The following is a 24399-nucleotide window of genomic DNA, read 5'->3' as shown; positions in this document are numbered from 1 at the left end:
TTTTATCAGATGTTCTCGCAGCTGTTTGTTTATTTATTTATTTGCTGTTAAACCTGCAGACTTTTCTTGGTCCAGTTTCCCCACAGAAGAGGAGGGGAAGCTTGATGAAGAGCATAAATAAGGAGGCACATGCGTGTGCGCGTTGCTTTGCAGCCGTGCTCCTGCAGAGAGCGGTAGATAGTTTTCATACTTCTGCTTTTTACTGTACGGAACACGGAGGCGAGGCGAGGCGGAGGGAGGAGCGACGGAGCGCGGCTTCTTCTCCGCTTCTCTACCCCCCCTCCCACACTGTCGCTCTGTGGCTCACCCTAACGCTGCTGGGAGACCGAGGAAGAGGAAATTAACTTGTCCGTTTCAACCGAAGCTTTAGGAAGCTTTAGGAAGGAGGGCGGCGGTGTTTAGTTGACGGTACGAGGCTGATCAGGAGCGGGAGCAGCGGCGGAGGAGGACCGGAGCTCCGGAGTATCCGAGGAGGGAGGGACAGAGGCACGAACCCCCGGCTGACTTTTTGTCCCGCTCCGTTTCCGCCTCATGACCTAATTTCCAGGCCGAAACTGGTGTCCGAACCCCCCTCGCGCGCGTGTGTGTGGAGGACCGGGACTCGGTAAGTGCCGCTCAGGCTCCGAGCAGCGGGCTTCGTGCAGGCGGTCCGAACCAGGAAGCTTCACCCCGAGCCGGGCTGCCTTCCTGGTGTGCACTGCTGCAGCTCCTGGGGCTCGGTTCGGCGTAAAAAGCCCTGCTGGACCTGCAGCTTGCAGTCAGGGCCCGGACTTGGACTTTAGGCGCGCGCATGCACACGTGCACACACTTGTAGGGAACTCGGAACTCCTGCAGAAAGCATTAATGGTTCTCAGCTTCAAAGCATGAAATCCAACTAAAACTGTGTGATGGTGCACTTTAAAGCAGTTTACCAAATATCATAACATGCAACCCAGAAATGCGGTCTGCACTCAACATAAACAAAACACTTTTTATCTGCTTTAATCAACAAATCTGAGCTTAGATACAACAGACCTGTTTGCAGTCACTGTAGTTGTTTGTGTTGGTAAACAAACACATGGTAGTTGGCATCCGTTCACAGATTTTACTGTTTTTTTTATTTATAGGCTCTCATTGCAAACTGTAAAACAAAGCATTAAAAAGCTTATCCTGGACTGAATCGAAATGCGCAGTTTGAAAGAGTTTCCAGCTGTGAAATGCGGTCTGCACTGAATGTAAACAAAGTATTTTTATTTGCATACTTTACTCAACATATCAGGGCGTAAATACATCTCTGGATGTCACTATTGTTGACATGTTTTCAGTCACTTGATGTTTCCGTAGGTGAACAAACACGCAGTAATACGAGGAAAAACTAACTTTTGTTTCTTACTCGACTGGACTTCATGACTTTGCGACGCGAGCCTTTAATACCTCTGCTGTTTGTTAGTTTTTCATGAACACTCGAAGAAGAGCTGACTTTGCACGGGCTCTGTTGCATGCAGAGTCATTAAAGTCTGTGTCTCATGACTCTTTGGATTTGGGTTCCATGTGGCTGATTGCGTAATGCTCCATGTGACAGTCTGAGCGTGCACAATCAGTCCCCGGCGCTTATTTTGATCAGATGTGTTGATATCCGGCTCCAGTTTGGGTGCACGTCATCCAAGCTGTCAGCCGTGGATGCTGTGACTCACATGTTGGTGGAGGTAGACATGTCTGCTCCTAAAAGGGGGTGTCCCTCTGAGACATTTGCTTTGGAGTTGTCTCACCATGATTAAATGTTGCCAAGAAACACTCTGGGGACGCTCGCTAATGTCCCGCAGCCCCGGCTGACACTTTATCTTTTAAAACTCGCAGGAATCCCGCAGTGAAATGAATCTCGTTGGATGATTTGCAGATCCTGCATGTAATGGCGGCGGTTTGCTTTGCACATTTGCAGCTGCTTCTGTTTAAATGTCTTTATCACCACGTTACAGGCTCTGAAATAATTAAATCACTCAGCAGAACCACTCCGCTCTCATTCTTGTCAGGGTCTCCGCAGGGCTTCAGAGGTTGTGCAGAGAGATGGGGGACGGTGTAAACGCTCCTGCTGCTGATCAACAGATGCGCCTCCTCCGGGGCAGACCATTAAAAGAGCAGAGTATTGATTTGCACTTGAAAATCCGAACCAGCAGAAAAGAAGAAGTATTTAATATTGATCGTTGAAATTTATCATAAAAGTCACGATAGCTGCAAAGCATCTGTTATAAAGCTGATAATGTGGGCGATAATGTTTTTGCCCATGTGTGCGTGTCTGTTAGCAGAATATCTCAAGAACCACTGGATGGATTTTAATAAAACTTTCAGGAAGTAATCATTGAATGTACATCTACTACTGATTAACTTCTGGAATCAATCCAATTCAAGATGGCCGCCTCAGCCAACTGACCTTAGAAAACACAGAAGTGGCTGTAATTCAGTCAGTTTTATGGATACTGAGCTAAAATCTGGTTTGGTAGTAGCTGAGAGTCATTCCCTGCACATATTCTGAGCATGTGATATTATGAATAACCTGAATAAAGTCTGGCCTGAAAGGTGGCGGGCGATATGCATTCCTTCATGTAATGCTAAGCTTTTGTTTACATGATCATGGATCTAAACCAAGTCAGATAACATTTAATTTTTTTAAAGATTTGGTGTAAAAGCGGACTCAAAGCAACACTTCTGAGTCTGATCAGCTGGTGTCAGGCCCATATGCCTCCTCATTAATCATTAGCCATCAGTGCACATCCCGTCAGTGGGCTGATTATTAGCCACGGAAAAATCTATCATTAGGAATTAGATTTCAGATGGACCAGGTGTGATTTGTTGAGATGGAAACAACTTGTTTCTTCAAATCCGGCTGGTAGATGAACTCGAATCTTAGGTGTAGATTTTTTTAATTTTTTTATTCTGCAGCTTAAATCTTTTATCATCCATAGACTGAAAACACTTTGGGAATACCGACTTTGCTACGGGTGATGTAACAGTTCTGCTTAAGAGAAAACAAGGGTGGATGGATGGATGGGTGGATGGATGGATGGATGCAGCTCAGTGTGATCTGGTCCTGCTCGTCTGTTCTTTCTGAATTCTGGGGCTCCTTGTTGGAGTTAGAGGTGACCTCTTTCAGTCTTTCCCAGCAGCCAGCACCCGAGGTGGGCCTCTCTTTTAGTGACCTTCCCTCTGTCTGCCTGTCTGACTGCCTGTCTGCCTGTCTGACTGTCTGTCTGTCTGTCTGTCTGCCTGTCTGACTGTCTGTCTGTCTGTCTGTCTGACCTCCTTGGCTTTTTTTTCTCCTCGTTTCCTGCCTTCATCTGCTCCCCCCATGGAAGGGCAGGGGCGCTGAATGCTAAGAACCGTGGAGCATCCTCTTATATAACCCTCGCTGTGCAGCTGACGTGCATCTCTGGATCTGCTGTGTAATGATGTCAGAGCTGTCTGGAGAGGCAGAGGGCATGCTGGGAAGGCCCGATGTGTCAGGAGCCACAGGGTTCGTACGAGTGCTGGGAATTCTGAAAAACGCTCGGATTTTAATGTGGTTTTGAAAGTATGAGCAGAATTTTAGAGAAAATACGGAGGCAGATTTGGTTTTACCCTTGTAACAAAGAAAGAAAAAAACCCACGAAGGTCACTGAAATAACTTGAAACTGGCAAATGTATTAAAAAAGAAAAAGAGAAAACATTTACTGAAACTCAAACGATGAAAATCAATCACTGCTTTTGGACTTTGGTTCAACAATTAATAATAATATTGAAACTAATGAATCTGGCCTTGATTAAAAAGGATGACACATTAACTTAATATTTTGTTGCACAACTTTTTGAGTCAATCACTGCAATCCAGTAACTCTCTGAGACTTCTGCACCTGTCCTCAGGTGTCCTCAGGTATCCTCAGGTGTCCTCAGGTGTCCTCAGGTGTCCTCAGGTGTCCCCAGGTGTCCCCAGGTGTCCTCAGGTGTTCTGGTCCTCCTGATCAAACTCCTCCAGCTGTCTCAGGTCTGAAGGCTTCCTCCTCCAGATGTTTCAGCTCCTTCCACAGATGTTCAGCAGGATTTAGATCAGAGCTCAGAAGGCCTCTTCAGAACGGTCCAATGTTTGGTTCTGACCCGTTCTTGGTGTTTTGGGTCATTATCCTGTTGGACCCATGAGCTGAGACTGAGACATCTGGCTCCAGGAAGCCTTGATAGTCTTGAGGTTTCATTGGACCCAGAACAGAAACGAGCGTCCTCCATGTCCCCCTGTAGGTTCAGGGTTCTGGTCTTTGTCTCATGTTTGGGTCTGTGGACACAGAGCTGATGGGACTTGTTGTCAAAAAGCTCCAGTTTTGTCTCATCTGTCCAAAGGACATTCTCCCAGAAGCTCTGTGGATTCTCAGTCTGTCTTTCTGATCTGGTGTCCTCCTCGGTCGTCTTCCATTAAGTCCACTTTGTCTCAAAGAGACTAATGCGATCTGACACTGATGACCTTTGACCTTGGAGTTGGCCTCCAATCTCTTTGGTCACCGTTCGTATTATCTTTCTCTTCAGTTTGTCATCAGTTGTCCTCTTGTGGACATGTCCAGGGAGGTTGTCTCCAGTCCTGTGGACCTTAAACTTGAGTCACTTTTAGTTGTTGTTACTTTTCTCAGTTTCAGGTTTTTTCAGTGACCTTCGTGATTTTTGCTTTTTTTTAAAAGGGTAAAAACAAACTTATCTGCATCTTTATATAAGATCATGTTGTTTTGCTTTTTGCTTTATTAGAAATCTATTTTAAATACAGAAAATATATTTGGATTGTGCCCCAGAAAGCTTCATCCGTCCTATGAACCATCTTATCTGAATTTGTTATGGCTTGTATTTTAGATTTGTGCACATCATATTAAATAATAAAAAGGCTCAGGAAGCCAAAAGGCCAGTGCTCATATTTTTAGTAAAGCATATTAATAAAAAAATAATAAAATGGTCTATATTGGAAGCAAAGTAAGATTACTGACACATATTGGAATTTAGTTTTGTTTCCAGTTTTCAGCCTTTTATAGATAACTGTTCTTTGCAGTTAACATCTGATTTAATGTGGAAGTGAGATCATCAGTTTGAGTAGATTTGCACGGATCAGGATCAAGTTATTTATCACCACATTATTCAGTCAGAAAAGCTTGGAAAGTCATCTTGAAAAGTGCATAAATTTAAACTTTGTGAAGGTGTAAGGATGCTGAAGGTTTTCTCCTCTTGTTTTTGTGTTCCCTGATGGTTTTAGACACAGTTTTAGTTTCTTTTTTTGGGGTTTGGAGTCCTTTAATTGGAGCGTTGCTTCAGTCTGCAGCTTCCTAGAAGCAACATGTCAAAGTATCGAATCCCAAACGGCTCCTTAATGTGTTTCTTTCTTGTAAAGTGCTCTGAATAAAAGTGTCTTCTAAATGAACGTAATAAAATATATTGTTACTGCTCCTTAATATGAGGAATACCACTAACATGGCACTAATCGCCCGGCAGGAGCAGCTTCGTTTTTGATCCATGCCCCGACATCGATTTTTCTGGCACTCCTAAAAATATTTATTGGAGCCTTTAAGAGGAAAACTACAGGTCAGCAGAGCCGATGCATTTGTAGCTGATTAGCGGAGGTTAAACGGACATGTTTACTGTTGTTTTTCTCCATGAATGCACATCGTAAACTACAACAGCAGATACCTATTAGTGCCTTGTTTTCCGGGTAGTTTGTCTGTAACCTCAGTTAACATATCTCCTAGATAAACGTGTTTTTCTGAGACCAAAAAAATAATTTGATTATCTGATGTTTCTGAACTATAACTAGGATAACTGTGTACATTCTGTGCCCTTTTAGTTATTATCTGTAATTATATTGTATTTGGATGCATCCCAACAGTGAAAGCATCTCCATTACCAGTTTTTGTTTTTGTCTCATAGTTTTGTTTTCATTCTTTCGTCATCAGCTGTCACACCTTCAACCTTTGTCACCAGCCTAAAAGATCCAGTTCAATACGTCAGGCATGGATAGGTTCCCAACTGGAATACACCACATGTTACTAAAATGTGCCGTAGTTTAAATAAGTAGCTCAGATTTTTTAGTGAAATAAAGATTCTGAATCAGTCGTCAAACATCAGAAGTCAGTTTTGTTAACACAAGTCTGTGCTGCTTTTTAAAGAGTCCACAGACAGTCTGCGCCGTGCTTTTTGTCCTCGTAGAGTTACCGTAGCTTCCTGCAGCAGAAACATTTGTCTTTTTCATCTTTTCTTCACTGAACCGTGAAGAATCTATGTCTGTAAGTGATAGTTAAAGTTATCATGACTTGACTGTCTTCAGTTATTTGATTTGTGGATAAACTTCCAGCGATAACACAATGCTAACAACCTTAGCTTTTCTGTGGTGGTTTTAAAGTTAAGTTAGCATCTATGCTAATTGTTGGACAGTCGTGTTTTTACATGCTTTATTGGGCTTTCTTTATTATGCATTAAAATATAAATCACTATTTATAAGCAGTAGTTATTTAAGTTTGAACAGCACCAAAATGCCTAAAGAGTCCCACGCCTGGAAGTCATGTCACCTCCACGCAGGAAGGTCCAACATGGAGGCAAACGCAGAACCTCTTTGAAAATCCTCAAACTTTGCACCAAATCTCTTATAAATGAACAATTATTATCATAATTAGAGGTTTTCTTATTAAATGTGAGCTCACTGTTTCAGTTTTAGTTTATGTTAGAGCTTTATAATTCTTTTAAAAGGAGGGAAATTCAGCTGATATGACAGTAATAATAAAACTCACTGTGTGTGTGTGTTCTTTTGGCCTCTTTGCCATGAAGGAAATTCCAAGCTGTAATATTTGGCGCAGAGATTAATGGCAACTGGCGAGTCAAGCTTGATTAGGAGAGAAGAAGGAGGTGGTTGCTGGTTTTGGTTGTGTTCAGAGGTCCGTGAAGCTCCTCTGACTGCTGATAAGCACGTTCTCATGGTGAACATGACAAGAGATTATCAGCAGGCTCTGCTCCAGCCTTCACACAGACCTCTGGGGTCCTGCTGGCTTTCAGATACTGAAGCAGCATCCCTGCAGCACACAGGCTCAGTTCGATGCATTACATCAGATCTCAGAGTTTGTGGTTTGTCTCTCAGTTTTCAGTCTTTTGCCCCTCCCGTCTTTCTTCTTGTAGGTTAACTTTCACTTTGTTTTCTTTTTTCTTTGGTGGGTTTTTCAGTTGTTTCTGTTGAGCGGTGGTTTTCCACGCAGATGGAGGCCTCCTTATCTTTTCTTTTGTGCCATTGAACCGTTGTTCCTCGGCTCTCCTCTCAGCCAGCCTCCAGATCACCAGGGAAAATAAGAACTTGTAAAACTGCTTTTATTGGCTAGAATGAGCTTCAAGAGTGTTTTACACAGCCGCCGTTTGCTCTTATTAACATGACTCAGCTTGGCTCTGCTGGGGTACCACTGGGGCCACTCACAACTGGCTTTTCATCAATGGGAATAGTTGGCACCCGGACCCATGAGGTTTCCTTTTGCCAGGGTGAAGCAGAGCACTTTACAAGGAGGAGGCCATCTGACATTTGTTGGCTTTCCTCTCAGTCTCTGGAAGAGCCGTTTGAATTTATGCAGCGGAACAGAAATAAAATCGCTGCTTCATTTGCAGATATGTTGAACAACTCGGCCCCAACACAATAAAGTGGCTAATTTTACTCTCATAAACAGAGAAGGCCTTGTGGAATACATATTGAATCCATTAGTGAGGATTTGATATCAACATCTTCACTTTCTGTTTCCGCAAAGCAGAAGATTATCAGTTAATTACAGCTCCTGAGTCGCTCTGTGAATGGACACACGGTGAAGGGAGTTGTAAATATTAAAGCTGCAACAAAGTGCTGACACGTCTTAAAACATGGCACTTTGCAATTAACTGACAATTAGATAATCTGGCTGCATTTTACAGATTTCTTTCTCAATACCATAAAAACAATTGTGATAGATTTTAATTAATCAGACAAACAACAAAAACGTAAAACAACAACAACGAAGATTTGAAACAGCCTTTATTGTCCCACAGGGGGAAATTCAGGACGTATTGTTGTATTATTTGTTGTATTCTTTGATACTGAGGAAATATTGTGCAGTAAAAGTGTAGAAAACAGTTAAAAGTAATCATTAAAAGCAGCAAACAGACAACTGAAAAGCTGAAATAATAAAATGTTTTTTCTTAAAAACATAATAAACTGTGAATCCTATAATTGACCAAAAGAAAACATAATTATACTGATAGTATTTTCTCCAAGGTTTAAAAAGTTCAAGCTAATTTAAGTTTATTAAACTCAATAATTGCTGAGAGATGAGCTTCTGTTCTTTAAGGTTTACAGTAAATCAGTCAGAATTTCACGACTGTAAGAGAAAAACCCAACATGAACGCCTCAGTTTGACCTTTTTATTCTATCAAAGAGTTTAATGCCGTTGTGTTGCTGCTCCACAGCTGAAAAGAACTTAACCCAGATTACCCCTTTTCTTATTTCCAAAAAGGATTTAATTTTTCTGTAAAGCTACTATTGCTTTAATTTCCCACTAACTCCGGACTTAGAAGCTGAATGCGTCGCCTATGGAGAAGAGAAGCAGGAGTTTTATTGCTCCTTATTTGTAATCTGTCACACTTGAGGACATTTGAATGGACCTGTTCCACTGCCTGCTGCTTTGGCAAGCTTTGAAAATCCCCCTTTTGACCATTGTATTTATATTATTATTATTTTGTATTTGGATTAGGGTTTTAGGCGACCTCTTGTGAGACGGGAGGCGGCCACATTTACAAGAAAACATCTGGTCACACAGTTGGCCGAAGGAATATTAGAGCCTTAGCTTTTCACTGCAGAACCTCTGAATTTAAGAGAAGACCAGTTAAGGAGGTGGTTCCACACCAGCAGTCTGTTTTTGTCAGATATTCCCATTAATAGTCATCTTTCACACAGTTTCTTAGAATTTAATGGAAATTAACTTAGCAAAGTTGGGCGTGTGACAATATCTTTGGTCTATTTAGTAATTTTGCTTGCTTGGTAGTAGTGCTGGGTGATATGGAAAAAATCCTACATCAAGATATGGATAATTTTATATCACGATAACGATATATATCACGATATACCCCAATTACGTACATTGTCTGTTATTCTCTGAAAAATATGAAAAAATAATCTAATTTCTTACCTTTTTCAAGCTTTATTTCGAAGTGACATTTAACTGAACTTTCACAAATGAAAGCTGCACAGAAAGCTGCTGCCGTAAAGCATGTCGCAAACCCACACGTAAAGCAGCGTCATGTCGCAAAACGGAGGTTCTTCTTATTTATCACTTATATAAACTGAATGTATGCAAAGTGACAACACTAATACATTCGTCGTAGCCTACGTTATGAAATATTTACATGAATCATTGATACAATGATGAAAGAAACGATAGAAGAAAATATATCACGACAGACACTTTTCTATCGTCCCCACGATATGTATCGTTATATCGCCCAGCACTACTTGGTAGAACAACCAAAGACTGCAGGATGCTCTTTGACTGATGATTGTCTTTCAGTGTCTCTTTAAGTTTACTTCACCATAATGGATGACAGTTTGTTGTGTATTAGAACAATAGTTGGTTGAATACATATTAATCAGGCAAAGGTTTGGGCAACACCACAGCAGAAATGTAGTTTTATAAGTTTGAGCCTGGACGGTGAGTTGCAAATTAGCTCGACGTTAAATCTCGTCGAACCGTCGAAGCAGGACTCCGGGACCGTACACGTTAGGATGGAGGCAGCAAGGGACATGTGATCAGTCCATAGTCAGGCCCCTAAAGTTTGATTCAGGTACTGTTGTCTCTCAGGGACTGAAAGACAAATTCTCCAGGAGAGCAACAGATGGGAGGTTGTGCAGCTGGGAACATGAAACCATCCCAAAAACTTTGCTACTATCTATATTTCCTCTAGGAAATCAAGTTTTATTGTCCTCTTGGCCCTCCAACTTGGCCTTGGCTGGATGAGGACCTAACTAAACCATTCAGTGTCCCCGATGGACTCCCAGTCCTGGTGTTTGAGTTCGTGTTTTGTGTTGAGGTAGTTCATCGGATTAGGACGCCTCTCTTTGGAGGTTTTCCAGGCATGTCCCATTGGGAAGAGACCTCGGGGCAGACCCAGAACTCAAGGAGGGATTCTGGATCCTCTCTGGTCTGGGAACTCCTTGGGATCCCCAGGAGGAGCTGGAGAGGGAGGTCTGGGTTTCCCTCCTGGACCTGACGATGTATAAGCGGTAGAAGATGGAGATGTTTTTGTGTTTCCATTTTTTTTTAAAATGGAAACAATGAAATAACAGTTTTGATTTGTCCCCTGACTATTTGTACGGCCTTTTACTGAGCATGAGGTGGCCATTTTTTTCATTTTAGGTGAAAACTTTTCTCTTTAGGCAAGAATCACACAAAGGAAGTTTGCTGTACAACCTGAGGGATGAACGTAGATCACATGAGTCAAATAAATCCTGTTTGAACTTTAAACATGATGGTTTTAATCAGTTCAGGATGCTTTGAAGCTAGATATGGAAATCTGTAATCTGTATGATCACCTAATGTTGAAAACTTAGCAAATGTCAAAAGAGGACTGATTGACGTTCCCACGTCAATATATTTTATAACTTCAATGAATTTAAATGTCATTGACAACAAAACTTCTTATGTTCTTGTTCTAAGCATGCCTCTATCAAGGTTGAATAAAATTAGTCTCTATAGATTTAATTAACTGTCAACAAAAACAATCATAGAAATGGCAACAACCATGTCCCTAAGATTTATACTCTAATTAAAATCATCCAGGGTCGGGTTGTTAAATAAGTTTACATGAATCCTGTCATTTTATTGCCCCACTCAGTTCTCCATGAATGCCTCCTTTTATTGCAGTTTTCCCAAAAATATTTTTACACGACGCATATCTGCTCTTACAGCTTCCTGCTTCTGTTGCTTAGCAACTAACGTTCGTTTTTCATTTTATTAAATTTCTTTTCCCATTTCTTTTTGTTGTAAATTGTCTGCCTTCATTTATATTTAAGTGAAAGTTTTCTGTAAAATTAATTTGTTTGTAAATTACAATAATTGTGGCGTTTTTAATGCATTAAATTTATTCAGATATTTATTTTAATTATTAGAAACACAGCTGATCTGAAGTGAACATCTTTTATAATTTCCAACCAGCTGCTTCTTTAGTAGGAAAAAGGAGCAGACTTTGGTGCATGTCTGGATTTCACAGTTTTTGCGACTCTTCTCTGATTGTTTATACGTGGACGATGTTTTCCTGCTGAAGAATTAGACTTCGGTTTATGTTCTGACTCCCCGTGAGGTCAAAGGTCACCTCAGAGTTTAGCTGGGCTTCCTTGGAGCATGACTGACGGCGACCCGCTCTCCACACCAAGCGTTTTTATTCTGTTTGAGGAAACTTTTCTTCTCCTGACATCATGTTTCCACGTGCACCCCCGGTGTTTTACTTTACTTCCTCTGATTACACTGAGCTGATTGTATTTGACAGAAAGTGAAGTCAGACACGAGCTGGCTCCAGAAACTGCATTTGTTAATGAAACTCCAAGGTCTCAGACCAGCAGGGTTCCTTAATTTATTTTTTTTTTCAGGCGGCTTGTGATTAAATAAAATGTTCGAGATTTGCAGCTGCAGGCAGGTGAGCTGCGGTTTGCAGGGAGGCATGTTGATAACAGGAAGTGCGAGTGAGTCACCTTTTATATCAATTTGTTGGTGCTGTGATGTCAGCAGTGCTTGTGGTTAATCTTCTCTTTGACATCTCGCTGTTACACCTGCAAACTGACACATTTGTCATTTACCACCCAGGCAGTCTTATTTTGTAAGGCTGAGCACATTTCAGTGTTTTTAAGTCATGATCATGCTGCAGGTTTTTTTTCTTCATTTCCAATACAGCCTAACATTAGAGCTGCTACTGAAGTTTTTATTAAAAAATAGCATGAAATTTGATTGCCAGTGATTATTCTTTCCCCAGTCTGAGTCACCCCTGCTTTAATTATCGGACTTGTGACGCTGTAATGCATTCCTGCCTTTCAGCTTTCATGCATCTGTAAGGTGCGCTTGAAATAATCAAAGCAAAGCTAGATTAAACAGTTTTGTTTCTGCAACCCAGCCGTGAAAAACAATCATACCTCGAGTGGATAAAAGGGCTGCCTGTTGCTTATGAATCCTGATTAAACCTTTGAATTTGGCCTGTGAGCGTTTGGAGATAGAAGTTTCGTGATGTGAAATGCAGATGACTGCTATAAACTCAGGGAGCTCGCTTTTTTATGTCTACCTGTTGCTCGCCAAGAAGAGGGCTGGAAAGTGCCACACTGGGAGGTCCAGAATGCAACGTTAATGCCAAACACCCGAGGTGCTGGCGTGTTGCGTGTGCATGTGTGTGTGTGTGTTTGTACAAGATCTCCGACTGGTGCTGATCTGGCAGGCATGAACATTCCTCACGAGGCGTTTTAACTGCAGCCAATCGTCCAAAGCTGTCCTACGGCAGAAAGTTCGTTCAATTTCCTGCAGGTATTAAAAGCAACACCTTTTTCTTTTTCTGACCCGTTCGTGTTGGCAGGAAAGAAAATGTGTTGGTGCAGCGATGTAGACCGTGGTCCACTGTGATCATACCCTGAGCAAAATACACTTTAAAAATGCATCTCATTATTTAGTTGTATTTTTAACAACAAAAATGTAATTACTATTACTATGCTTAATGATATTTTACAGATATAATAGTATGTTAAGGCAAAATAAAATATGTATTTAAAGTTATTTTCATCTTTATTCACAGATATGAACATAACGGGGACATATTAAACCAGCTTTTTTTAAAACTTTTTATTTATGGTAATATTGAAAATAAAAGCTGAAGTTTTATTTCAGTCACCAGATAAATTTAATTTTAATTTAATATAGTGTCAGCTAAAACACCAGAGTCATCAGGCTGTTTTTGTTTATATTTATTTAGACTTCTGAAGTAATTCTGCACAATATTAATGCTTCTCTGTGGTTCTGCCTGGAAAGCTGATGGGAGCTGGTTGCTCTTGTAGCTTGTTGCGAACATTTGTTTGGTTCTGTGTTAGACAACCCATCAGGCGCAGCCCACCTCAAAAAACGATTCTTCCCCCCAAAAAGTAGTTCCTCCTAAAAAATAATGTAAATTTCTTGTTTTATTATGTGTTTTCCAGTTATTTCCACCATTTGAAATGGAACATTGAAGGGTTTTTGGTGATTCTTGCTGTGAGAAAAATCAAAGTGGCCTGGTGAGCTGGATGGAGGCCCAGAGGGACTGATGATGGCTCAAACGGGCCGATTGGTTCTGAGAAGAGGCTCCAAATGGAGTTTGTGTTTTCTGGTTCATGTCCCTGACCTTTGTACAGGTTGGATGAGCTCCAGTTGGTTCCTAAAGCGACCGACCTGTCCCTAATGGTGCGAAAGCTGAGTCAGCACTTCCACTGTCGTTTTCCTGTTTGTTTCCGAATCTGACTGAGAACGGTGCAATATGACTTCCAGGACTTTTGAATTATTTAAGTTTTATTGACAAAAATATTTGAATGGAAAAAATGCAAAAACCTCTGTTATCTACGTCAACAAACTGACTCTGTCTTCGTCTTCTTAGCTCATTTTAGCTTTTAGCCACTGTCTTGTTATTTGTAGCTTTTAGCTACAGTTTTGCTGGTTTTAACTTGAACAAACTTCATCTCTGTTTTCATGCATTCACATCTGTTGTCGTGTTCTGAGTTTTTGCTGTTTTTTAAATTAGTTTTTAACTGGCGTGTACCACATGTGGCAGCGTTTAGACTTCCTTTTTTAACCAAGTTTCTCAGATTGCTCCAGTGATCGGCTCAAACTCTGTGTGTTGGAACAGAAAAGGCTAAAAGTTTCTGGCCGTAAAAAATCAAACCGGTTCTCAGAAGGTTCTCAAGTTTAATCAACTCTGAACCTACTTCAGCACAAACCCCATCACCACCAGCTGGTCAATAAAAAAAAAAAAAAAAAGGTTCACAATGAATGACGTGGAAATGTTGTGCAACAACATTTCCAGTTTTTTATTGAGTAAAACGACATGTTCAGTGTAAAAGATCAAAGTTTAAAGCGCTCGTGCACCAGAGGGGGTGAATTATGTGCAGCCAGCAGCCGTGCGCTCACTTAGACTCACCCACTGCAAACAAGAATCAATCAGCTCAAACACGATAAAACAGAAAAATAAACAGAAACCAAAGAAAAGGAGGAAATCCAGCTCCGGGTTCTAACGTTACTCCGTCTGAGGCTTCAGGTAGAAATGAAAGAAATGTGCTTTTCCTTTTTAAATGTAAACATTCTGACATCTAAACTTGTTTCAGAAATGAGCGACAGTGTTGAACACACGTGCACGAGCCCGGCCTGCACAGGGTCGCTCAGGAAGGCCTACAGAGAGAATTTAAACCAGCTGCTGCTGAAGCACACGGTGGATTTCTCTTCCTCCCCTTATTGCCATTAAGTGGTGTACTTTTTCTTCAGCTTGGCATGCGAGTGTTTATCTTTACCTCCGTGAATTTAAATCCTGCGCCACTAAATGTGTTAGAAAATCACGAGTGCAGCTTCGGTGAGGTTGTCCTTACTTCAGGGGGAACAAAAAATGGGTCAGACGTATGAGAGAAAGGCGTTCCTTTCCTTTCTTTTTTTTTTCTGCAATGGGTGTAGAGACATTATCCGTTTGCATCTATTTTTCCTCGCTTTCACTTTCTCTCATGTCTGTTTTTGTGCTCCCCACTTTCCCTGTCCAGGGAAAAGTGCAAAGAGAGGAGAGTTATTATGCTTGGCATGTCTGCAGAGGGTGAGCTTTCATTTGGACTCAGCCCAGCTGATCAATCTCCATGTTGGCTCAGTTACAGCACCGTGTGTGTGTGTGTGTGTGTGTGAGAGAGAGAGAGAGAGAGAGAGAGAGAGTGAATCCACACAAAACAGCTAAGCTTTTAAACTACGCAAACCAGACCTTCTAAAAGTAAAGCAGATCGGATTAATCCCATGTGGAAATGACTGTTTCTACACAAAGACGAGGAGGAGGACACAAGTGGATTAAAGCAGAAATTAGTGGTAATGAAACTCCAGATTTACAACTGAAGGAATTATATTTTCTGCAAAAGATAGTGTGAATTTAGGTAAAAAATAAGTTGTTATCTGAGGGGATTAAAGTGAGAACAGAAGCTAAAGGATAAAATAAGTACAACTGTTGCTGTTTTTCCATAAGTAAAAGATAAAATTAACAAAACAGTATCTCAAAACAGTTGCTACATGCTAAATGTAGCAAAACCGTAACTAAAAGCTATTCCTGATCGAGCTGAGCATTTTGATACACAAGGTTAAAATAGCTCAAAGAATGCAGAAGTAGTTTGGTTGCAAAGAAAGTATAAAGGAAACTAAAAACAGGAAAAACAACAGTGTGATTGCTGACTCAGCATTCTCACTATAAATAAGTGTCTGAGTTTGAGCTGTTAAACACGCAGAGGAAGGGTTTTCTGCAACGGATCAGAGGCGCTCACACTCAAGTAACTCGGCGCCATTTGCATAATATGCAAACATGTGGATGTGATTGGGAGCGTGGTTTGGTTTGGTGAAGTCCTGCGAGCCTGCAGCAGTTCCTCTGGCACGGGGAGCACTTGGACGCCTGGTGTTGGTCGGTGCCAGTCGTAGGGAGGCAGCAGCTCATGTGGCAGTGAACCCACAGGAAGAAGCAATAAAGTTTGTTCATGTTTGTGCCGTAAAGAGACTGGGATGGATTGTTGTGAATTTGTCTGAAAATAGTTAACCAGCTGATCAGATGTCACTACTTTCACACCATAATTGAATTAACTTCCATTCCCCTCAGCTGCTTTAGTTCAGTGGCACAAGTGAAGAATTATGGCTGATAACTAGTTAACTAGTCCCCAGTTGGGACCCGCTGCTCGTCATTAACACACCTTTTAACTAACAATAGCATCACTTTACAAATCAGCATTTTATATACACAAATAACAGAATCTGACTGTGCTGAACTGATAATAATCAGATTATCATCATCAGTAAACATTTTTAGATGAGTTTATTGTGAGTTGATGTGAAATAAATAAATTAGTCTGGAGAAATTTGGTGTCCACTTGGTTTCCGAGCAGGATTTAATCTTTATTTACCAACACAAAACAATTACATTTCACCTAAATCACAGTATGTAATGTAAACCTGAGTAGACCTGAGTGCCTTGTCTCTTGTCTGTCCCCCTGTGTTGGTTTATATTTATCCTTTCCTGGGTGGCTAAGAGGTGACAGCATGTGGATTACCTGGATAATCAGACAGCGACACCGACTCACAGTAGCTGGTAAAATGAGCAGCTCCATGTATGGAAATGGTTGAAAGTCACATGTGAGACTAAGACTGATTATCTGATATACGTACAGCCTGCTTTTGACATATTCCACAGGAGGAATCACCAAGTAAAGGTTTGACCTCTCAGAAGCCTCCTAATCCCTAAACTGCTCTACAAATGTTAGTGATATTTATTGTTTAGTTTCAGTTTGTGTCATTTGGTCCTAAAGTTTATACCTAAGACTGATTGACAAAGAAAGGAAATCTTATTACCTGTATGTTCACATAAATCTCTTTGCACTTGATGATGTCTGTGTTAGACATTTTGTTTTGAAATGTTATGTCCTTTCAGACTAAAAAAGGCACTTCCTGCTTCTTTTTCAAAACAGTGTGTGCCTTCACCAGACACTGGTGAAGCATAGAAACCATTCAGTAATCAATCAGCACAGTGATCTGTCAGTAAGCACTGCAGGCCGGATTTGTAGTGGGAACCGGGCCTCATTAGGGCCAAATGTCAATGTTAGGAAATGAAAGGAAGTCGTACAAAAAGACTTTCCTGGAGGACTCAAATGTAGGCTGAAGTCCAGAGAAAGACACATTATGTAATAAAATAACTTTAGTAAAAGAGTAAATGAAGGCAGGAAGTAACCAAAAACAATGAAATAACCTGAGGAATTAAACCTAAAGAGCCAAGATATTTACCAAGAACTGATCTGAGAACCTTTAAAGCTAACAAATAAACGTCTTCCTCTCCAGTTTTCGACCCTAAATTGGTTCAATATCTCAAACATCAAACTGTTACTTCATGACTAAATGTTTCTGCTGGGATGGAAGCAGGGCAGCTGGGTTTTAATTCAAAAATTTCTCCCATATTTTACTTTTCCGTTAAAAACTGTTCTCATGTAAGTGCCAAACGCCGATCAGTGCTACCCTTTTCATTATCTCTCTGCAGTGAGGCAGGATGGAGAACTGGCTGAGAAGTCAGCAGATAAGATGTTTGTGGTTTGGAGCCAAATGTCATCTGATGACGACACAATGGGGGAAAATGGATCTGTATAAAAGATTGAAATTAAATATTTGTGTTTTTTTTGTGTCTAAGTTTGATTTGAAACCAAGAAACTTGTAGAAAAGCAGGAAAGTTTAATTCTTTCATTGTTTCACTCATCCACTCATTCATATATATTCACTGTACAATATATTTCTTTATAATGATACCACTCAAGTTTTTTTGATCAGTTGAATTAAACTGTTCCTAAAAATAAATGAAAGGCCTAACATTCCCTGAAGGGATGCATATCTCCTGCTGTCTTTCATATCACAGCTGTAAACTGAAGCATCTCATGCAAAGAAAGGGACAGAATTAAAGCTGCAAAATCTCATGCAATATTATATATCCTGCAAGATGTCATATCACTCAGATCTCTCAGCTACTAAGAAGCCAAATTTAACTTAAATTTAATGTCCGTGTTACAGCTTTTGATTTTGATAGGGTCGCCTAGCTGCCCATCTTGAATGAGGCTGAGTCTAAAAGTTAAATAATTGTAGATTTACATCCAGTGATTAGTTTACCTGAAGGTTTCACTTTCATCCATCAGCTGGTTCATGAGATATTTAGCTAACACTAAAACATTATCGCCTCTTGTCTCTGGTGGTGGGCGATAAACGGTGTTATTATCAGAGGCGCCATTCATCCGTTCATCTCTAAGAATAACATGAAATGTTGCATCTTTCATGTGAGGCTCAGTCAAGGTGCAGATTACTGCAGTCACATTAGTCCCTCGGGTTCATTCAGGAGGAAATGTTAACGCTGGTGCAGGTTAAACTGCAGAAAGACGGGTCAGAGCTGGGAGTGAGTGATTCAAATTCATGTCCTGCTTGGACAGACAGGACATGGACATCTGTGATTAGAGAGGACGTAAAGTAACCCACGTGGCTGATTGACCTAACAAACCTCTTCTTCCTGTGCTGCTTTCCTGTTACAAATGCATCTTTTTAACCAGTTTAATCCGTTGTTCAGTCCAATCAGATCTCAGATCAGTTTCTGACATCTGCAGATTTGGGTCCTGTTCAGTGTAAAACTAACGAATGGGAAATTTAATTTGCCTAAATGGTCGTACATCAAGGCCGAGGCTGTTTATGCTTTTAGACTATAAAAAAGAAAAACATTTATTTTCTGTGCAGGTATGCAAAGCATTAAAGCTTCTGTCTCTGGAATTATTTCTGTGATTTAGACAACATTTATGCAGATTTAGACATTAACAACTGTATTTTACTCACTCTTGGCACCAGATTTAGTCAACTTGAGCTGGCTAACCAGTTTTTTTTTTCATATATTTTTCAAAATGCATGAGAATATATTTCCAGAGCTTTTTATTAAAGCTGCATATCTGCTAATTTTTCATTTTAAACCAGCAACACAGTTAGGAAAATCTGGAACAAGTGTATAACCCAACCTGACCTGGGCTCATATTCAACAAATTTATCATTTTTTAGAAGAATTCTGAAAACTTTAAGTAGCCTAAAGGACTTTAAATCTAGATAGAATTATATTTTTAATTCCCTGCACGGCTTAGGAAGATTTCTTTTAACCACTGTCAGTGAACACTGGAGGTTAAAACTCTTTAACTTATTTATTTTTTAATAAACACAGCTAACACCTGACTGTCACCTCCGGTCCAGTCCTGCCACTGACTGAAAACTTTTGGCCTTTTAGGAATTAAAAAAACACGACAAGAGAAGCTCCAGTGTTTGGAGCTAAAAACTCTAGATGCAAAACTAACATTTGTCTCTATATGTTAAAGCATTTTAACCAAAATGACTCCAACTTTATGGAAATATCTACAGGTCCTCGTGCCTGAGGAGGAAAATAGCCAAAGAGCAGATTAGGGGAATACCAGCCCCATGTACCATGGAGCAGGGAATTCCTCAGCAGATGCTGCGTCTGTTTACACTTGACCGTTTGAAAGTCATGCTGTTAACTCCCTTTGATTCCTCGGGCCGGCCACTTCATTTGGTTAAAGGATTAGAGCGCTAAGCCTTTTAGTGGTAAGCTGGTTACATGAAAATCTAACAGTGGTTTTCATAGATAGACGAGCCTCGCACCTCCCTCAGGGATTTTCCTCCCTTGAACTCAGACTCCTCCCCTGTCGTCCCCGGGGTTGGCACATGCACGCATCAGCGGCCATGTGGATTTCTCAGTGCTGGATTGTCTGCAGGATTTGTGTAACTCTTTACTCACCGGGTCGCCGTGTAAGCTCTCCATGGCCTGGGAAGGTACGGAGCAGTTATGGGTCGTCTGTTGTCATTGCAGAGTTCTCCGAGGCGTGTGTTGGAATGAAAGCTGGGATCGGACGGGAAGTAACGACTCGGAAGTGAAGACGACACAGGTGAGGAGAGCTGACTTGGTTTGTGCACACAGAGTGAAGATGTCTGAGTTACTGTGATACTGAGGAGCCAAGGCTGGTGTTCTTTGCTTTTTCCCCTCCCACAATGCACGGATCGGATTTGTTTAACCTGTAGGCTGTTCAGTTCACTGTTTGTCAGCTTCACACACGTTTAATCTTTAAGACTTCTCAGTCAGAAGCTACGACCGTCTATCAGGCTCACTGCAAATACAAATAAATAAAAGGAGCTGGTGGGCAGAGCAACATTTGGAGCAAAATCTCAGAAATTCCAACAATAATGTCAAGTATTTAGTAAAAAAAACTTGGATTTTCTTTTATGTTGGAAAGTCAGAAATCTGCAAGGAAAAAGTCAAATCTTCCATAATTAAATACAAATATTTATAAGAGTAAAACTTCCTTTTGTTTTTAATGTCCAGATGCTTCTTTTGTCAATTTTCAACCAAAAATGTAATAAACTGATGCCTTTTTGTCTTTAAGGTTTATGATTTAACAGTCTCTGTTAACATCAGAGTTTTTATTTTTAGTGGGGGTCATATTTAAGACTTTAATTCTGAAAGGTTAGACTTTACAGTAACAGAGACGGCCAGAGGTTATTTCCTCATAAATCTTTGCATTTAATCATGGAAAATTTGACCTTTTTCTTACAAATTTATGACCTTCCAACATAAGAGAAAATCCAAGTTTTTTTTTCACATGATGGAGTTTTTTAAGAATTTTTTTTTTACCAATTTTTGCCCATCCCTCAGCTCCTTTTAATATATTTCTGTTTACAATGGCCTTAATAGATGTTTTGACAAATGCTTTATGGATAAGTTGTACCAATTTTTCTCTCTGCTGCCAGAAAAAAAGAACATTTTCTGTTTGCTTTTGTAACGAATCAGACTTTCATGTTAGAAACTGAATGTTAGAAACCCATTTGACTCTGTCATAATTTCTATGCATATATGTGACAAAACCAACACTTTTTATTGGATCAAACATGGTTGTGTCTCTGCACTCTGGATCACTCAGTACTGACAGGGCAGTGAACACACACTAGGTTTTATTTCCTTCCTGAAGAGCGTTATGTTGTCATCCTCACTGGCTGCATGTTGTCATGCGGTGTCTCAGTGTCGAAGCACGGCTGCTCTCAGCAGTTGGAGTTTGATTTGCAGCCTAAGTAATCTGCACAATCTGTGACTGCAGTCTAATTGTGAGAGCAAAAACATATGAAAAAGCAGATTTATTTGATTAAAAAAAAATCTGTCTACACATTCTGTTTGCTCCAAATGCTTGCGGTTCAAATTCAGAACTTTGAGTTTACTCACTGGAACGAGTGTTTGGATGCAATTTAAAGATTAACGGAGAGATTCTGACAGCTCGAGCTGACGTGACGTGATCAGGGGGATTGTTTTTCCACAGATTTACCACACAGTCTCGTTCCGTGGCTCAACTCCACAGTAAACACAGCTGCTGAGTGATGCTGAAGAGTGACGCTTGTTTCTGTAGGCAGCTAATTTTGGACAGTCTGGTTGTGGCTGTTCAGCATGTTGGCTGGGATATTCTTCTCTCCAGTATGTTGTCTTGAATATATTCATCTCAGGGCTGCAAGATCTCGAAAAAAAAAAACATTTTTAAATATGAAAATATAGAATTTTTAATATTTAAAAGAAAAGATTGATTTCAGACTCCTCATCTGACCGTTTTAAACTTTGCTGGAGGAGTATATCTGTACAAAACAATGAAAAGGTTTTTATGCAAACTTGCATAAAACTGATGAACTTAACTCATCCAGGGCTTCCTTCTCATTGATGTTGGGTGAAACATCACAAAATATCAGGTCAGAACCTCTTTTAGAGTCTTATCTCTGCAGAGTTGGAAGCTTGCTTTGTTTGGTGATTTCTAAATGGATCAGATTTGTGAATACTTGCTCAGTTTTTCTTTGAATATTCACCACAGCCTGTCCTCTCCCTCTGGTCCCATTCCCCTCCATCCACCGACCATCACCCACTCCAAACATAAGACCAACTTGCAGAAACTCGTGGTTCTCAGAACACGTGTTTATTTTGCCCTTTACAGAGGCAGGGCTAATTAAGTTAGCATAAAAACTGTTTACAAGCAGAGAAAGCATCTTAACAGGTCCTAATCGTATCTGCTGCTTTATGATTTAGGACCATTGCCTGTTTCATGCTTTGGCTTGAAAAACTGATCATGGGACTTGCGGTGAATTAAAGTTTACTCGCCTCAAGTCCTGCAGCTGAAAACCTCTAATAAAAAAGGCTTTGGGTACAGAGATATGCTGCTGCTAATTCATTTCCACCAATCTGATGGCTCAACGTGGAGGAAGATGGACGCATTCTGACACTAAAGCTGAACTCACCTGTTACCGTAGTTTTCACTTTATTATTCCTTCAAAATAAAATACAACTGCAGAAACAGATCCTGAGATCCTGGGATCCTATAATTCTTTCAGTTGCTGGCAGTAAATGTTTTATCCTGTAAAAGAGTTATTTCAGTAAGTTTATGGGACAGCTTTTTGTTTTGGTAAATAAGATCCATTCAAGTTTTCCTTTTGTTTCGCCTAAAAAGTCACAGGATGACTCTTTTAGGACGTTTCTTGCTTGTTCTCTGACTTGATGGTTGTAATGTTGATGCTGAAATCATACATTGTGCTGCTACAGTTCGTGTTCCTGCTGCTTAAAGTCTTAAATTAAACACTTTTCTCAAATGTTGTGATGTTGTTTCTCCTCTCTGGTGCCTAACTTCGCTCTTTCAGAGGTGCACCATGCTGGAATTCACTGAGCTCCTGAGAGTGACCCGTTCTTTCACAGATGGTTGTAGAATCAGTCTGCATGCCTGGATGCTTGATTTTACACACCTGTGGCCCTGGAAGGGTTTGGAACACCTGAATTCAGGGATTTGGATGAGTGACTGAATGCATTTGGCAATATAGTGTAATTAAAAAAACACAAATATGTGTAAACAAGCACATCCTCACAGTCACAGATGAATGTAAACAACATGCAGACTCACATGTTCAGATCTGAACTTACTCTCTGTGGATGCTTAAAGCCTGTTAGTGAAACTGTGAGTGGGATCAAAGCCGGTGGTTAAATTGCTTTTTTTGCTGGCAGTTTAATTCACCACCTGGTTGTGTAATCCCAGCACATTCATGTAGACATGAAGTGATGTTTCTGTCTGAATGGTAACTTTTTAGCTGGCAGATAAAAGTCACGAGAAGAGACACACAGTGAGATGTAAACTCTAAACAGCCAGTCAGATTGTTCTTCTGTTTCCTTCTCTGTAAGTAACATTTGAAACTGTATTTTTTCCCTTGATAATCGAAGAATAAACTCAATCACCTCTCATGAGCCTCTCTGATGATTAGACTGAAAAGAGCGATGGTAATTTAGTTTATTCACCTAAAACAGGTAGGGAATAATCTAGACAATTGCCAGGCAAGCTGCTAAATGACATTTCCAGGAACCTTTCTGTCCCTCTCCGCTGTGCTTCAGCTCTGCCTCCTTATCTGCAGATCAGGCTGTTATTTATGTGTATTACAACCATCAGGGCAATCTGAGTGCTCTACCAGACTCTGTTTTCACTCCCGGACCATTAAGTCTTCCAAAGATTTAAGGCCTAACATTCCTTGAAGGAATGCATATCACCCGCCTGTCATGGCAGGGTTTTAGACTGGGATCATGTTGTGTTGAGATCATACATGCAGTTTTCTTTGTTTCTTTTTATGAAAGTGTGGTTTCTTGGATGACAACTTTCTTCTTCAGAAAGGAAGTGGGTTTTCACCCTGCTTTAGCAAAGCATCAAATGTTCCTCTTTTGCTGCTTCCTCGGCACTCTCATTCATTTTTGTCAAGTTAAATTTGAATTAAAGGTGTGGGTCTGTTTGGAGTCAGCAGGAAGTGCCCCACCGGGGGTTTAGAAGGGTGGAGTGTAATGTCTGCTTTCTTATCGTTCACCGCTCTGGTTCTGTTTAAACTGCTGCTGTTTGTCGTCCGAGTGCGTCTTTTCTTATCTTTGAACTCATTCAAAACGAATATTTTGTTTGTGCTTCATGTTATGTATATATTTAGATGATATTTTCGCCGTACTGTAACAGCTCTAAACGTGCTCGGCTTTATTTGAAACAGAACTTTTTGTGCAACACAGAACTTCTCAACATCAATGACTTCTGCCTTGTTTGCTTTTTTTTTGTGTCGGCCCAAAGTTGCATCAGATCGTTGGCCTGTTTTCACAGCCAGTTTCTTTAAATTGTAGAGTTATCAAGAGCAAGGCAACTTTCTCTTGAGTGGTAATACCTGAAAATGATTGCTCTCCCTGGCTTTGTTTATGGGCTTAATGAGAGTTTGAGCAATTATACAACACAAAAGTTTTATTCAAATGACCAAATACACTTTTTAAGTGTTTTTTAACTTATTTAGTCATTTTTTCATTGGTGTTTGATTAATTGATCTTCCATTAAAAGAAAACACTGACATGTATTTTGGACTCATAAATGATGATATTTAATTAATAAAACTAATATTTTCTGGATAAATGGATGGATGGATGGATGGATGGATGAGTGGATGGATGAATGGATGAGTGGATGATGGATGGATGAGTGGATGGATGAATGGGTGGATGGATGATGGATGAGTGGATGGATGGATGGGTGGATGGATGGATGAG

General features: G+C 40.4%; 1 protein-coding gene across 1 annotated transcript in view; it reads left to right on the top strand.

Moving 5' to 3' along the window:
* The first annotated feature begins 270 nt into the window (after positions 1-270).
* The window catches only part of LOC108247367 (thyroid hormone receptor alpha), a 116312-nt gene continuing 92183 nt past the window's right edge, over positions 271-24399 (top strand). Inside the window, exons 1-2 of the mRNA XM_017435422.3 lie at positions 271-604; positions 19639-19714. The gene's annotated coding sequence lies outside the window, so the exon portion shown is untranslated. The remainder of the gene's footprint in view (positions 605-19638; positions 19715-24399) is intronic.

Source organism: Kryptolebias marmoratus, linkage group LG17, assembly GCF_001649575.2.
Source record: "Kryptolebias marmoratus isolate JLee-2015 linkage group LG17, ASM164957v2, whole genome shotgun sequence".
NCBI lineage: Eukaryota > Metazoa > Chordata > Actinopteri > Cyprinodontiformes > Rivulidae > Kryptolebias > Kryptolebias marmoratus.
The sequence above is the reverse complement of the archived record's forward strand: the minus strand, read 5'-3'. Positions and strand labels throughout refer to the sequence as shown.